Here is a 15899-nt window from a genome sequence, read left to right as displayed (position 1 = left end):
TCTTCTTCCTTCTGTTCTTCCTCTTTACTCTTCCTCCATAGTCCAGCGAGAACTGTTTCGTGTGGCATCGGCGAGATTGAGCAGGTTAGGGGTGTCGTTACGTGCAATGGCGGCTCGAACCCTGCCACCGGCGAAGTTGGACCAAGGGCATGGTTCATTAAACACCACGCTACAAAGTCCTCTGTGAGGGGCACCGTCCCAGCCTTTCGTTAAACCATATCATCATCATCATATATTTATTTACTTATCATGTATTTTGTGTTCACAAAAATTATTATTATCTTCCACTTTTTTTCTTCTTTTCTTTCTTCAGTTGCATATGTGGACGTTAAGTATTGTGCAGCATTGCCTACGCACGCTTGGTCATAACACAGAAGATACACTTATGCAGATATCTGCAAGTATATGCATACATGTGTACATTAACAAATTATATGCGTGTACCTTTATATGTATGTATAAACGTACGAGTATATATCTATGTATAAATGTATACATGTATGTATACATATGTATATGGGTATGCATATATATATATATATATATATATATATATATGTGTGTGTGTGTGTGTGTGTGTACGTACGTATATAGAGATTTCGCTGTTGCATTAATTAACATTTATTTAAGTCACTCGTATAAAGACACTACTATGTAAAGAAATACAGTATTTTAATACATTCTGGTGCATTGATGTGTGGAAGGCCAATTGTATCCGTAGTAGGTCAGGAGACCCCCAAAGTGGTCTTCAAGTTCTGGTCACTCTTTGTCTCCTGGATGCTCTGGAAACGCATTGAAGCTTTGAGTGTTTGTTTGTTTGTGTATGTTTGTTTACATTTGTTTGCTCCGTGGAAGAAACGCGTCTGTGCCGAGAGGGTGCTGCTCCTCCTCCTCCTCCTCCTCCTCCTCCTCCTCCTCCTCCTCTTCTTCCTCCTCTTCCTCCCCTTCTCCTCCTCTTCCTCCCCTTCTCCTCCTCTTCCTCCCCTTCTCCTCCTCCTCCTTTTCCTTCTCTTTCTCTTCTCGCCAGCTTCTTATCTCCGGTTTGTTGGTCCTTCCTTTACGGACATACATACATACATACATATACGTATATATATATATATATATATATATATATATATATATATATACACATACGTGGATATTTACATATACATACATGCGTACACACATGTTCATACGTTAACATACGTGGATACTTACATATACATACGTACACACACATGTTCATACGTACATACACACACCACACACACACACACACACACACACACACACACATATATATATATATATATATATATATATATATATATATATATATATATATGCTGGTAACCACTCAAGAAAAAGAAACAGAAATCCCCTTAAGTGGTTACCAGCATATTTCTGATCACGTGTTCAAGTGATTTATTTGCAAAAAAATATATATATATACATATATATATATATATACATGTAGGTACATATAACTTCATAAATACTACTTTAGCCGTGTGCTCGATGGCGGCAAAACGTGTTGTAGAGGCGATAAAGAAGACGCGTTCTCTCTCTCTCTCTCTCTCTCTCTCTCTCTCTCTCTCTCTTTCTTTCTTTCTACGTGGCAACAGCACCTCTGAAGCGTGACAGGATGTTACATTCCCTCTTGTACCTGTTCTGAAACGTCACTCTTTCCTTGTGACTCCTTCAGCACGGTGTTGGTGAACTTTGGGAATTCTATTCTGGCGAAGGACTAGAGGCGATTTTTGTGTCGATGACACGCGAGGAGGAGGGGGGACCTCCTCCTTGAGGCCGGAGGTCAACCTCCAGAACTCACTGAAGTAGCCTGAAATCCATCCCGGTCCTGAAACAGGGAAGGAAAATATATAATAAATAAGTAAAAAATATATATATAAATAAATAAATAAATAGATAAGATAAAATATAAAATATTAATAATATCTAGGTTAGAAAGAGGAAGGAATGGCTTCAGAAATTTCTCTTTTAGAGGGCTGTGGGGGATCTTTTTAAATAATATTTCTCATAATACTCGAAACCGCTCTCGGTCCCCCCCTGCGAGGAATGTATCTATATTCTCCGATCCCTTGGGAGGATAGTCTCTAGACCGAAACACAAGCTGACGACGGGAGTGGGTGGGAAGGGGAATGGGGGAGGGGTTCTGGAGTTCATTGCGTTCATTTGTTCAGCTGTGTGTTCACGCCTTGCACAGCTGTGTTTGTCTCTTTCTTCCCTTGGGGCTGGGGAAGGAACACAAAAGACGGTTTTTTGCCAATCATGACCAGTCATTTGCATGTGTGGCCAGTATAGGTCAGTGTTCTGTCACTGTACGTACATGCAGACATACATACATACATACATATGTACACATATACTGATACTAATAAGAACACGGGTACGTGTGTTCACTTAGGGAAAGTAGACCTCTTGGAAAAAAGAAACTAACGAAGCAGAGCGCTTTAGTATATATTACATCTTCAGTGCATAAAGTACTTTTTGCACTGAAGATGTAATATACGAAAGCGCTCTGCTTCGTTAGTTTCTTTCTTCCAAGTGGTCTACTTTGCATATACTGATACGTACATACTGTTATACGCCCCCCTTTCCCCCTTCCCCCCTCCCCCCTGTGTTGATTTGTCTAGTGTGTTCGGTCACAGACTTGATTCCATTGTTTAATGAGATGAGAGGGGGGGAGCCCCCCAGCTCCCCTCCCCCCCGGGGGGGCTGTGTTATATAGTTTATTCGGGTGGAGGGGTGCAATAGTGTTTTGAACACACACACACACACACACACACACACACACACACACACACACACACACACACACACACCTGTAGCATAGAAAGGGGTGGAGACTATAGAGCGTTGATAGCACACCCACATCCCCATAACTTTTATGACTGCCTGTGTGTGTGTGTGTGTGTGTGTGTGTGTTTCACCATGGTCTTGGATCACGTGTTGGATTCGTGATCGACAGCTTTTTCCCTACAGGAAGAGAACTCAGAGTTCATATATGACCGATCTATGGGTATATCTGTGACCTTACACACACACACACACACACACACACACACACACACACACACACGCACACACACATACACTCACATACAAACAACTCCCTGCCAACGAGAGTTGGAGTAACGACTCACAGCGCAGCGATACTAAAATTATTTCAGCCTGGGCGGGATTCGAACCCGGACCGCCGTAGTGACGGCCGGGAACTCAAACCACTGCGCCGTCAAGTCGTGTGTCTGTGTCGTGAGGACTTTGATTAAAAGATGAATTTTTGGAAACCTTGAGGTACAGCTAGATCGTTCTTCTTGAGGCCGCAGGCGGAAGTGCAAATTCAGCTCGCTAGCTGTCGTGTCACTATTTACAAAAGTTAAAAGAATATTCAGCGAATAATATATAATTAGAGTATCATCGAAAATGATGATGAAAATAATAATAACGATAATTATAATAATAATAACAATAATAACGATAATAATACATATACCAAAGGCTTTTCCCCCCTTGCAAGGAAGGCAACCAAAAAAGACATAAATCAAAAATGATAATGAAAATAATAATAACGATGATAATAATAATAATAATAACAATAATAATACATATACCAAAGGATTTTCCCCCTTACAAGGAAGGCAACCAAAAAACAAAGACATAAATTCACTCCCACCCACAATAATAACAACAATAACAACAACAACTTTGGGAGGCTTCATCTTAAAAAGCGACCGAAGGTTGTGGCGGGGAGGGAGTGGGGGTGGAGGGGGAGGGGGAGCGAGATTGCTGTACACGATATCAGGAAGAGATTTGATTGAGTTCCTTATAAGAAAAAGGACGATCATGGGAAAGGTGCAATCAGCCACGTGTTGGTGAACCAGCCGTCACTCCTTCGTGAGATTGCTCGGCTGATGAACGGGGATCGAACCGTGATTTGCATGGGAGATAATAGATTGATGCACGTAACATGGGGTAGAGCGCAGTAGCTGTTAATTAGCATTCTCTCTCCTCTCTCTCTCCTCTCCTCTCTCTCTCCTCTTTCCTCCCTCCTCACTCTCTTTCACCTCTCTCTCCCTCACTCTCTCCCCCCTCTATCTCTCCCCCTTTCTTCTCTCTCTCCTCTCCTCCCTCTTTCTCTCTCTCCCTCTCCCTCTCTCTCCTTGTCTGCTCACTCACTCCTCTCTCTCCCCCTCCCTCTCCCTGTCCCTCTCCCTGTCCCTCTCCCTGTCTCCCTCCCTCTATATCATGAGTCCATGGGGTTAAACCAACCTCTGTTATCGGACCCTACGATGGACGTGCTGTGCCTTACTGCATTGCTACCTACCCGAGCAGTGTGGCGGGAGCCAGGGATGACCCTTCGCAAACGAGGAGATACGATAACAGAACAAATGGATGTTGGATATGTATAGCGTGGGTGTGGGGAGGGTGAAAGATGGGTGTGTGCATTGAGAAGGCAACCCCCCGTATAAGGTGGAAAGGGCCTTTTGGTAGATGTATTTGGAGAGCGTTCCATGTGGAGGGCTGCAAGAGACCTTCCAGGTGGAGCAGGCAAAGGGAGTGGATGGGTGGAAGACGTGTAAGGTATGCACAACGTATGATGAGGGGAAAGTGGATGTGTTATTATTAATTAGTTCATTTGTTTATCATAATTTTATTTGTATGTTTTTCTCGTTACTAAATTTTGATTAAATAGATTGTAAATAGTGTATATATAATATGTATTCATATATATGTATATATGTGTGTATATATATATATATATATAATATATATATATATATATATGTATATAATGTGTGTCTTCACGCGTATTGTAGTGTGCAGGAACTTGTTATGAAATCCAAGTAATTCTAAAGCGCTTTCGCTAGGAATGATTCTCACACATGTAAGAAAAATAATTTTTGGAATTTGATAATGAATTGAAAGCGAAAAAGAAAATACGTCTTCGTGTGTGAAACCTTCAGGTATTCAAAGAATCCTTCCAAAAAAAAAAAAAAAAAAATTAGTCGGCAAGAAGAACCTTGACGTCAAATTTAATTGGGAACACCTGCTTTGAATTTGCAGTGTGTACGTGTGTGTGATTCAGCATAGTCTTGGATCACCTGTTGGACTCGTGATCGACAGCTATTTCCCTCTCGGAAGAGAGCTCAGAACTCATATATGACCGATCTGTGGGTAATGCTGTGACCTTACACGCACGCACACACACCCAACTCCCCCACCTACTAGAGTTGGAGTAACGACTAAGAGGCCCAGCGATACTGAAATTATTTCACCCCCGGACGGGATTCGAACCCGGACCTCTGTAGTGGCAGCCGGCAACTCTACCAACCGCGCCATCGAGTCGTGTGTGTGTGTGTGTGTGTGTGTGTGTGTGTGTGTGTGTGTGTGTGTGTGTTTTGCTCAGCGATCAGATAACATGTAGAAGAGATGACGCCTCACTACGGAACTCGATCGAGATCCTTCTTGTGTTCCCTTTAGATCGCAGGACCTTACAAGGCGAAGGAGCAGGAATTAATTAAGGAGGAGAGGTCCTGGAGGGCGTTGAAATAGCCTGTCCTTAGCCAGAATAAAATCTTTCAAGTGCGTCGGTATGACATAGAGATTAAGTCATCCGCCCGGCTGAATAAAATCGCTTGGCGCATCACTGTGTGTTTCAGCAAATTGTGTGTACCTAATTGTAGTATATAGCAAAGGAGCAACGTTCGTGGGGTCCCGTCTCTTACTCTTCAGTTATCATATTTAGCTCTGTGTGTGTGTGTGTTTTCACCTTGATCTTTGGATCACGTGCTGGACTCGTGATCGACAGCTATTTCTCTCCCGGAAGAGAGCTCAGAGCGAGTATGGCCGATCTATGGGTAATGCTGTGACCTTACACACACACACACACACACACACACACACACACACACACACACACACACACACACACACACACACACACACAACTCCCCGCCCACGAGAGTTAGAGTAACGACTTGAAGCGCAGATTAGGTGTGTGTGTGTGTGCGCGCGCGCGTGTGTACGTAATTAAAGAGACATTATCGGGAGGCTCGTCAATTTCTCAAACCTCGGTTTAGGTTTAGAGATAATTAATATCGCTACACAAACCTTTTATTTATTTTTTATCTCTTTCAACATGTGGGGCGTACCCCAAGCTATAGAAGGCGTGGGGGGGTTAATAAATTACCCCCCAGCTCTTCCCCCCCCCCTCCGATCCCCAGCCCCCCCTTCAGGTGCAAGCCTCGCCCCCACTCTTGAATTAAATAGTTCTGTGTTTACCAGAATAATACTAATGAAGTTGACCGTCTTTGCTTATTAATGGAAGGTATGTAGATGACTGTAGATTGTTGGTATTGTCTAACACGTGTTTGTCTAAGGATCTTAGCATTGTGGTGGTCACGTTGTGTATTATAACACAGGGGCTTCCCTCGGCTGAATAAAATCACCTGACGGCACTGAGAATAAAAACAAGGATTCGACTATAAACGTCTAAAGGGTTGATGAAAATATCCCCTTGAACGTCTAAAGGGGTTTTCCTTCTCTCCCTTTCTCCCCTCTGTTCCACTTTCTCTCCCTTTCTCCCCTCTGTTCCACTTTCTCTCCCTTTCTCCCCTCTGTTCCCTCTTCCCTTCCCTTCTCCCCTCTGTTCCCTCTTCTCTTCCCTTCTCCCCTCTGTTCCCTCTTCTCTTCCCTTCTCCCCTCTGTTCCCTCTTCTCTTCCCTTCTCCCCTCTGTTCCCCCTTCTCTTCCTTTCTCCCCTCTGTTCCCTCTTCTCTTCCCTTTCTCCCCTCTGTTCCCTCTTCTCTTCCCTTTCTCCCCTCTGTTCCCTCTTCTCTTCCCTTCTCCCCTCTTTTCCCTCTTCTCTCCCTTTCTCCCCTCTGTTCCCTCTTCTCTTCCCTTCTCCCCTCTGTTCCCTCTTCTCTCCCTTTCTCCCCTCTGTTCCCTCTTCTCTTCCCTTCTCCCCTCTGTTCCCTCTTCTCTTCCCTTCTCCCCTCTGTTCCCTCTTCTCTCCCCTTCTCCCCTCTGTTCCCTCTTCTCTCCCTTTCTCCCCTCTGTCCCCCCTTCTCTCCCTTTCTCCCCTCTGTCCCCCCTTCTCTCCCTTTCTCCCCTCTGTTCCCTCTTCTCTCCCTTTCTCCCCTCTGTTCCCTCTTCTCTTCCCTTCTCCCCTCTGTTCCCTCTTCTCTCCCCTTCTCCCCTCTGTTCCCTCTTCTCTTCCCTTTCTCCCCTCTGTTCCCTCTTCTCTCCCTTTCTCCCCTCTGTTCCTCTTCTCTTCCCTTCTCCCCTCCGTTCCCCCTTCTCTCCCTTTCTCCCCTCTGTTCCTTCTTCTCTCCCTTTCTCCCCTCTGTTCTTCCTTCTCTCCCTTTCTCCCCTCCGTTCCCCCTTCTCTCCCTTTCTCCCCTCTGTCCCCCCTTCTCTCCCTTTCTCCCCTCTGTTCCCCAGTTCTCCCCATCTCCCCTCTGTTCCACTTTCTCTCCCTTTCTCCCCTCTGTTCCCCCTTCTCTCCCTTTCTCCCCTCTGTTCCCCAGTTCTCCCCATCTCCCCTCTGTTCCACTTTCTCTTTCCTTCTCCCCTCTGTTCCACTTTCTCTTTCTCCCCTCTGTTCCTCACTTCTTTCCCTCTTTCCCCCTTCTCTCCCCTTCTCCCCTCTGTTCCCCAGTTCTCTCCCCTTCCGTGTTCCCCCCATTTCACCCCCCCCCCCCGGTTGTATAAAATCGTCTTGAGGTCCTCAGGCGGACTAGAAGCCATAAAACTCGTAAAGTATGATGAAAGAGGGTGGTCCTGCATAAGGAAGGTGCCTTGCCCAGCGGAGCTTGGGTGCCGTCTGGAGTCCTCGCAGAGAGAGAGAGAGAGAGAATCTTGTTTACATTGTACACTGGTTCACTCATATTGAACACCAGGTGTTGTTCAACTGAAGAAAGATATCTGGGTCCGAAAGCTTTAAGTAAACAAAGTTTAGCTTAATCCTTCAGAATGGAGTGGTGTCTTCAACCATTTTGTTATGGTTAATGGAAGACGGTTCTGTTTACTTCTTAACGAAAGAAAATTAAACTTGCGTACATAACACATGTATAATCCAATTCGAAAAGTACAATTTTTTGTGTTCCTTTAGAGGAGCATTATGGGCTCATGGGTTAAGAAGACCTCTTGGTCACTGAAGAGTCTTCTGGTTCTCGAGTCTTCGTCTTCATCGTAGAGTCTCCGAGTCGCATTTTATTGATGTAGCAAGTGGCGAGTAATGAGGTTATGTTGCCCCGGCCTAGTTGAGGGCGTATCCCCGGCCTTGGCAGGGGTCCCCATGGTTGGGCGCCCCTGCCACCAAGGCCATGGTCGGCCCCGCCTTGGGAGAGAGAGAGAGGAGGGAGAGAGAGAGAGAGAGAGTGGGGGGGGAGGAAAATATGTATTAGAAGATAACTTAGAAGGACTTAGAAGGAGACAGAGAGGAAAAAGTCTTGGTCATGTGTTAGAAGATAATCAACTTAGAAGGACTTAGAAAGAAGGAGAGAGTGGGGGGGGAGGGAAGGAAAGCATCTTGGTCATGTATTAGAAGATAACTTAGAAGGAGACAGAGAGGAAAAAATCTTGGTCACGTGTTAGAAGATAATCAATTTAAAAGGACTTAGAAAGAAGGAGAGAGAGGAAGAGGAAAAATATCTTGGGCACTTAGAAGGGGAGAGAGTGGGGGGGGAGGGAAGGAAAACATCTTGGTCATGCATTAGAAGATAACTTAGAAGGACTTAGGAGACAGAGAGGAAAAAATCTTGGTCACGTGTTAGAAAATAATCAATTTAAAGGAACTTAGAAAGAAGGAGAGAGGAAAAAATCTTGGTCACGTATTGGAACATAATTTAGAAGGACTTACAAGGAAAGTGGTCACGTGTTAGAAGATAATCAACTTACAAGGACTTAGAAAGATTGAGAGGAAAAAATGTTAGTCACGTGTTGGAAGAAAATCAAGTTAGAAGGGCTTAGAAAGAAGGAAAGGGGGGGGAATATTGGTCACGTGTGAAAAGATAATCAACTTTGAGTGACTTAGAAGAAGAGAGAGAGAGACAGACAGACAGACAGGGGGGAATCTTGGTCACGTGTTAGAAGATAATCAACTTAGAAAGAAGGCTAGTAGGGTAATGTGGAGTAATCTTCCAGTAGTCAACCCCCACTGTGATCTGGGGCTCACTTGGTAGTGTTATTGTTAAGGACTGTAGTTGACCAGCGCTTCGTACCATGTGGACAAAATCACACCGTTTATTTACATAATATTGTGTTTCATATATTGATTTAAAGCTCGTCAAGGTTACTAGGAAATGTGTTTATACACGTGCAAACCTAGATTATCTCCCTGAAGGATTAGTTATGGAATGCGTAGGTCTCCTTTCAGCTGAATAAAATATTTTGGCGATAGCGTGGAATTATTGTTCCCTCCCAAGGGGAAAAAGGATGATATTATCTGGTAAGGACGGGATCTCCCAGATCCTGACCCTGGATGGGGAGGAGGGAGGAGAAGAGGAGGAGGAGGAGGAGGTGGCAAAAAGTTGCACAGTCGCCAAGTAATGTTGCCCCTATTCCCTTAACTCTTCGTTCATCCAGTCGAGTAACTGCAGGTCTCGGACGAACCTTTTTGAAATGGGTGACCAGATATCGCGATGGCCGCACCTTTTCGCAATGGAGGAGATTTCGTTCTTTCGATGTTGCGACTTCTGTGGGGGTAGTGGAGGTCTTGTTTCAACCTGTATCTCACACACAAATACACGCAGACGCACACACACACACACACACACACACACACACACACACAGCTTTCCTCACAGTGTGGTGGATGTATGGAACGAACTAGACGAAACAATAGTGTGTGCAAAAACCATACACGAATTTGAGAACAATTTAGATACTGCGAGATACAGAGACGGGACCCTACGAGCGTAGCTTTCCTTCCCGTAAGATACAACAACTAGGTAAATACACAAAGAGAGAGAGAGAAAGCGAGAGAGTGTTGTATATTTCGCCATCTCTATTCCATAAGACAATATCAGGGAGAGAGATAAAGTCATTTTGTATTTCGTCCACGATGACCAGCGCTTCTTTCCTCGAGGGCAACATCGCACTGAAGACGTATAATCGTAAGATTTTGTAAAGGAGAGGTTCAAAAAGGTTAGCAGAGAGTGGGGGTGGAGGAGGGGGAACGGGGAGTGGCTGTGAGGTTGAGTACTGAACTGATTGACGGTCTGGATCCCGTCCTGCACGGGGAGCGGGCCCCTCGATCTGTTTGCCTTGAATTTGCCTTTCCTGCTTGCCTTGCCTAAGGTTTCCTTGCCTTGTCTTTCTTTGGTTTAGCTTGTCTTGCCTTGCCTTTCTTTGATTTGCCTTGTCAAACTTTGCCTTACCGTGCCATAAGGCTTGTTGACAAGGGGCTAGTTTAGTGTAGGCGAGTTAGCGACTTGTAAATTACCCCTGCACTTGCCTAATGTCAACGGAAAGCTAGTCAACTTGCCTCCAAAATATCTTAGTGTGAACACTTACTTGCCCGGTAAGTTAGCTTGCAATTAACATTAACGGCTACTAAATCCTGAAGCTTTACCTTACGTTGCCATGGCATGGCTTGATTTACTTTTTCTTACCTGCTTGCCTTGCCTTGACTTACCTTACCCTCATTTTTCCTTTCCTTTACTTGCCTTGCTTGCCTTTTCTTGCCTTGCCTCTCCAAGTGTTCCTCGTTAATTCAATGTTATTTACGAGTTACTCAGTGTTAACGAAGAGAACATATACAGAGAAAAATAGTCAGTTAATCCGTCCAGTGCCCCCAGTTAACCGGCAACGGCCATCGGACTACTCGAGGAAGAAGTGTTGTGTAAGAACATTAGAATGGAGAAGAGTACAAGAGACCTTAAGGCCTACACTAGGCAGTTCCATGTCCGTGACCACCTATCATTCCTATCTATAAAGTTATCTAATCTTTTCTTAAAGCAACTTCATCGCTCAGTACATAGTTACTAAGTCTATTCCATTAGTTAACCACCCTGTTGCTAAACATTTTTATGTATTTATTTATATTTCTTATTTATTTATTTATTTGTACTTGATGGTTGCGTCAGGGGCACTTTATTTTTTTTATTATTATTATTTTTTTATTATTATTATTATTATTTGTTTATTTATTTATTTATTTATTTTTTATTTTATTTTTTTTATTATTTTTTATTTTTTATGGTTGCGTCAGGGGCACTTTGTTACTGGTGCCAGGCCTATACTGTGCTGGATGGTGACCAGAACGCAATCTTGCTAATGTGGTTCTTGCTTCTGTTTGGGGGAGTTTTTCTGTGGGGGCGATGACGTCTGAGCTGGTGGTAGTAAGGGGGGGAGAGAGAAGGGTTGATGGGATTTGATGGTCAGTCATGAATAGCTTGCTTTGCGATCTGGATTTATTTATTATTTAATTTAATTTATTTTTTATAATTTTTGTATGGTATTTTTCTCATTCTTATTCTTATGATTATAGTGTGTGTGTAGATATAATTTTATTTAATTTTTTGTTTTATTTATTTTTTATTTTATTTTGTTTTGTTTAGAAACACATAGAAGACACATCCCTGTTTCTCTCTTCTCTCTCTTCTCTCTCTCTCTCTTCTCTGTTTCACTCAGTCTCTCGTCTCTGTCTCTCTTTCATCCAGTCTCTCTTTCTGTCTCCCCATTCTCTCTCGTCTCTCTGTCTCCCCATTACCTCTTTCACTCAGTCTCTCCATCCCTACCTCTCGCTCTCTCTCCTCTCTCTCTCTCTCTCTCTCTCTCTCTCTCTCTCTCTCTCTCTCTCTCTCTCCCCCTCTCCCTCTCTCCCTCTCTCCCCCGATTCATTTCATACAGGCTGATTCGATAATGTTGACTATACTGTATATTACATTATTGTTCTTTTATACATATTGATTTATGTGAATAGTTTTATTAAATTATTTATTGATTAACCTATATGGGTTTTTTTTCTTTTGGTTCTTGGCATTGTAGACACAGTTATAAGCTCCATCTAACACTTCTTGGACTCCGGTTATGGGGTTATATTGAATATTCAATGAGTGTGTGTGTGTGTGTGTGTGTGTGCATGTGCATGTGCGTGCATGCTTGCGCCTGCATTGATTGAATGTTGATTATATTTGAGTGGATAGATTTGCAGGCAAAGAGAAAGGAATATTGTGTGTGTGCATGTATGTATAAATGTATGTGTATATGTATGTGTGTGTATATTATATATGTATGTGTATATGTATGTGTGTGTATATTATATATGTGTGTGTAATATTGTGTGTGTGCATGTATGTGTATATGTATATATGTATGTGTGTGTATATGTATATATGTATGTGTGTGTATATTATATATGTATGTGTGTGTATAATATATATGTATAGGTTGCACAAGATGCTGCGCCTCTACACCTGCTCCTGTTGAGGCACCTAACGCTGAAGGTGTGAGCGGGCACCCCCGGGTGCCTTTGACTGGTCCGAGAGGTGTTCTTTCCACAGGGGACCCAGGCGGGGTACAGTCGCTGGGTAAGGTTCAGACTGACCCTGTGGGAAGTTTATATAAGTAGTGATGTAATATGTGTTTTTGTTTTTCGTTTTTTATTTATTCGTTGATTAATGTATCTTTATTTTTATTTATATTATTATTATTATTATTATTATTATCATTACTATCATTACTATCATTAATATTTGATTTATTTATTATTTTTATATATAATTATATTTTACTGGAATCGGAAAATTGCGTAGAATTTTTTTCAAGTGCTCTGGGGCAGCAATATATTATTGAAAAAAAGAACAAATCTAAGTGTTCCTTTCTAAGATTACTAGAATAAAATCTCTAGCCAGAACATAATCTTTAAATGAAATAGAATAAAATCGCCAGGGCGGTAACCAGAATAGAATGTATAGAGTGAAGTGTGTGCGTGTGTATGTATATATATATATATATATATATATATATATTATGTATATATGTATATATATATATATATATATATATATATATATATATATATATATATATATAGTAGAATATTAGGGCGTGGTTCAAGGCCAGTAAGCACCACAGGACACCCTGGGGTAGGTTGGGGCTGTGGTCACACTGGGTACATGAACTGCCCCAGGGTACGATGGGGTCTTGAGGCTGAGGGTACCAATGGTGCCACTGGGGGAAGGGAGACGGATGGGGGACCTCGTGATAGTACCACAGGGGACAGGACTAGGAAATCCCACGGGGGAGTTTGAAGATTTCTCGGACGAGGGGGGAGTGGGGGGGAGTTGTAATAGGGAAGAGGAAGGAATGGTAATAGAGTAACGGGAAGTGGAAAGTGAGGAGGAGGAGGAAGAGGAGAAGGAGGAGGAGGAGGAGGCAGGGCTGAAGGGTTCTGTACTTCAAGGTCAAATATGTTCACCACCACATCTACCAAAATGTTCTCTTCTTCCTCCTTTTAACCCGTCTTCCGTTTTCTTCGTCTCCGTTTTCTTCTCTTCCGTCGTATTCTTCTAATCCTCTTCCTCTTCATAATTCTGTTCTTCCTCTTCCCCTCCCTTTTCCCCTTCTTCCTCCTTTTCCCCTTCTTCCTCCTTTTCCCCTTCTTCCTCCTTTTCCTCCTTCTACTTTCTTCTCTTCCTCCTCCTACCCCTTTTCTTCTTCCTCCTCTTCTTCCTCCTCGTATTCCTTCTCTTCTTCTTCCCCCTCTTCTTCCTCCTCTTCTTCCCCCTCCTCCTCTTCCTCCTCCTCCTCCTCTTCCTCCACCTCATCGTAATCATCGTCGCACCTGCAATCGGAGATGGTTTTCACCACACTGCACCCATGAACGTGCTGCTGCTGCTGCTACAGTTCTTGTTCTTGCTGTTGCTGTTGGTGGTACTTATGGCTTCTTCTCCTTTTTTTCTTTGCCCTCTTCCTCTTTTTCTATTTTTCTTTTTTATTATTTTTCTTCTTTTCTTCTCATTTCCTTCTGCTGTCTTCCTCTTCTGCTATTACTTTTACCTCCTCCTGCCCTGCCACAGTCTTTATATCTCCGCCATTGCTTCCCGTAAATACGTCTCATTTCTTGGGTATATATATATATATATATATATATATATATATATATATATATATATATATATATATAAGGAAATGTTCGCGCGCGCCATTTTTCCAAGCTCACCCGTTTACTTATTTTCATTTTGTGTGCGTGTGCGTGCGTGCGTGCGTGTTTGTTTACTTCATTATTGGCGTCTTTGCATGTATAGGTTTTGTATGTACATTATGTATATTGCAATAATCTTTTCATGTATTTATGTGCCTCAACCCCAGGACCCCGCCACGCAGGCCATACCTTATGCACACGGGTTGTTATGGGCTGTAGTTTACCAGCGCTTCTATCCTTGCAATGCGTGGTTGCCATGAATCATTTAATTCTATTTTTAGCGTTTGGCCACAGCAACTATGCTCCCCGAAACGTCCATGAGTATCTCACCATTGACTACATTATACAATTAGAGAAGTTTGCAGGAGTAACGTGGCAAATGTTGGGGATAGTCGTGAGGCTGGAAAGGCTGTTCAGTAGTGGACTCGGGTTTGGCCGATTGATTGATTGATGGATGGATGGATTGGCTGTTGCCATGAATAGATGGAGTAAGGAGGAATTCCCTCCCCACTCTCCACCTCTCTCTCTCCCTCTCTCTCTCCCTCTCTCCCTCTCTCTCCATCCTCCTCTCCTCTCCTCTCCCACCTGCTCTCCCTCTCTTCTCCCCGGCGCTCTCCCTCTCTACCCCCTCCTCTCTCCCGCTATTCCCCCTCCTCTCTCCCTCTCTTCTCCCCTCCTCTCTCCCTCTCTTCTCCCCTCCTCTCTCCCTCTCTTCTCCCCTCCTCTCTCCCTCTCTTCTCCTCTCCTCTCTCCCTCTCTTCTCCCCTCCTCTCTCCCTCTCTTCCTCCTCTTCTCTCCCTCTCTTCTCCCCTCATCTCTCCCGCTTTTCCCCCTCCTCTCTCCCCCTCTTCCCCCTCCCTCTCTTCCCCCTCCTCTCTCTTTCTCTTCCCCCTCCTCTCTCTTTCTCTTCCCCCTCCTCTCTCCCTCTCTTCCCCCCTCCTCTCCCCTCCTCTCTCCATCTCTTCTCCCCTCCTGTCTCCTTCTTTTCCCCCCCTCTTCTCTCCCTCACTTCCCCCTTCCTCTCCCTCTCTTCTCCCCTCCTCTCTCCCTCTCTTCTCCCCTCCTCTCTCCCTCTCTTATCCCTTCCTCTCTTCTCCCCTCCTCTCTCCCTCTCTTCTCCCTTCCTCTCTACCTCTCTTCTCCCCTCCTCTCCCTCTCTCCTCCCTTCCTCTTTCCCTCTCCTCCCACTTCCTCTATCCCTCTCTTTTCCCCTCCTCTCTTTCTCCTCCTCTCTCCCTCTTCCCCTCCTCTCTCCCTCTCCTCTCTCCCTTCTCCCCTCCTCTCTCCCTCTTCCCCCCTCCTCCCTCCCTCTCTTCCCCCTTCTCTCCCCCTTCTCTCTTCCCCCCCTCCTCTCTCCCTCAGTTCCCCCCTTCCTCTCCTCCCCTCCACGTCACTACTTCATCTGGGCGTGCTAGGGCCTGGTCGGCTAGCATATTCTAGTTAACATTCATAAATACACGCATTCTTTGCTACCACCCAGATCACACGCACGCATATACGCCCCCTCCTACACACACACACACACACACACACACACACATACACACTTACGCACATCCGCACTCGTTTGATTGATGGAATCATTGATGCGGAATCCCACGAGCGTAGCTCTGTCCTGTATAATGCGATTAGGTGAATGCAGTTAGGTAAATGTGTGCGTGGGTACACACACACACACACACACACACACACACACACACACACGCATGCATACACACACGCATGTATACACACACGCATAC

General features: G+C 44.2%; 1 protein-coding gene across 12 annotated transcripts in view; it reads left to right on the top strand.

The window, feature by feature from the left end:
• Pkn (serine/threonine-protein kinase N) overlaps nucleotides 1–15899 on the top strand; it is a 365893-nt gene that overhangs the window by 238806 nt on the left and 111188 nt on the right. The gene's annotated exons all lie outside the window — the stretch shown is intronic.

Source organism: Oratosquilla oratoria, chromosome 15, assembly GCF_046742065.1.
Source record: "Oratosquilla oratoria isolate Oo_2021 chromosome 15, ASM4674206v1, whole genome shotgun sequence".
Taxonomy (NCBI): domain Eukaryota; kingdom Metazoa; phylum Arthropoda; class Malacostraca; order Stomatopoda; family Squillidae; genus Oratosquilla; species Oratosquilla oratoria.
Note: the sequence above shows the minus strand (reverse complement) of the source record. Positions and strands in the feature narration are given on the sequence as shown.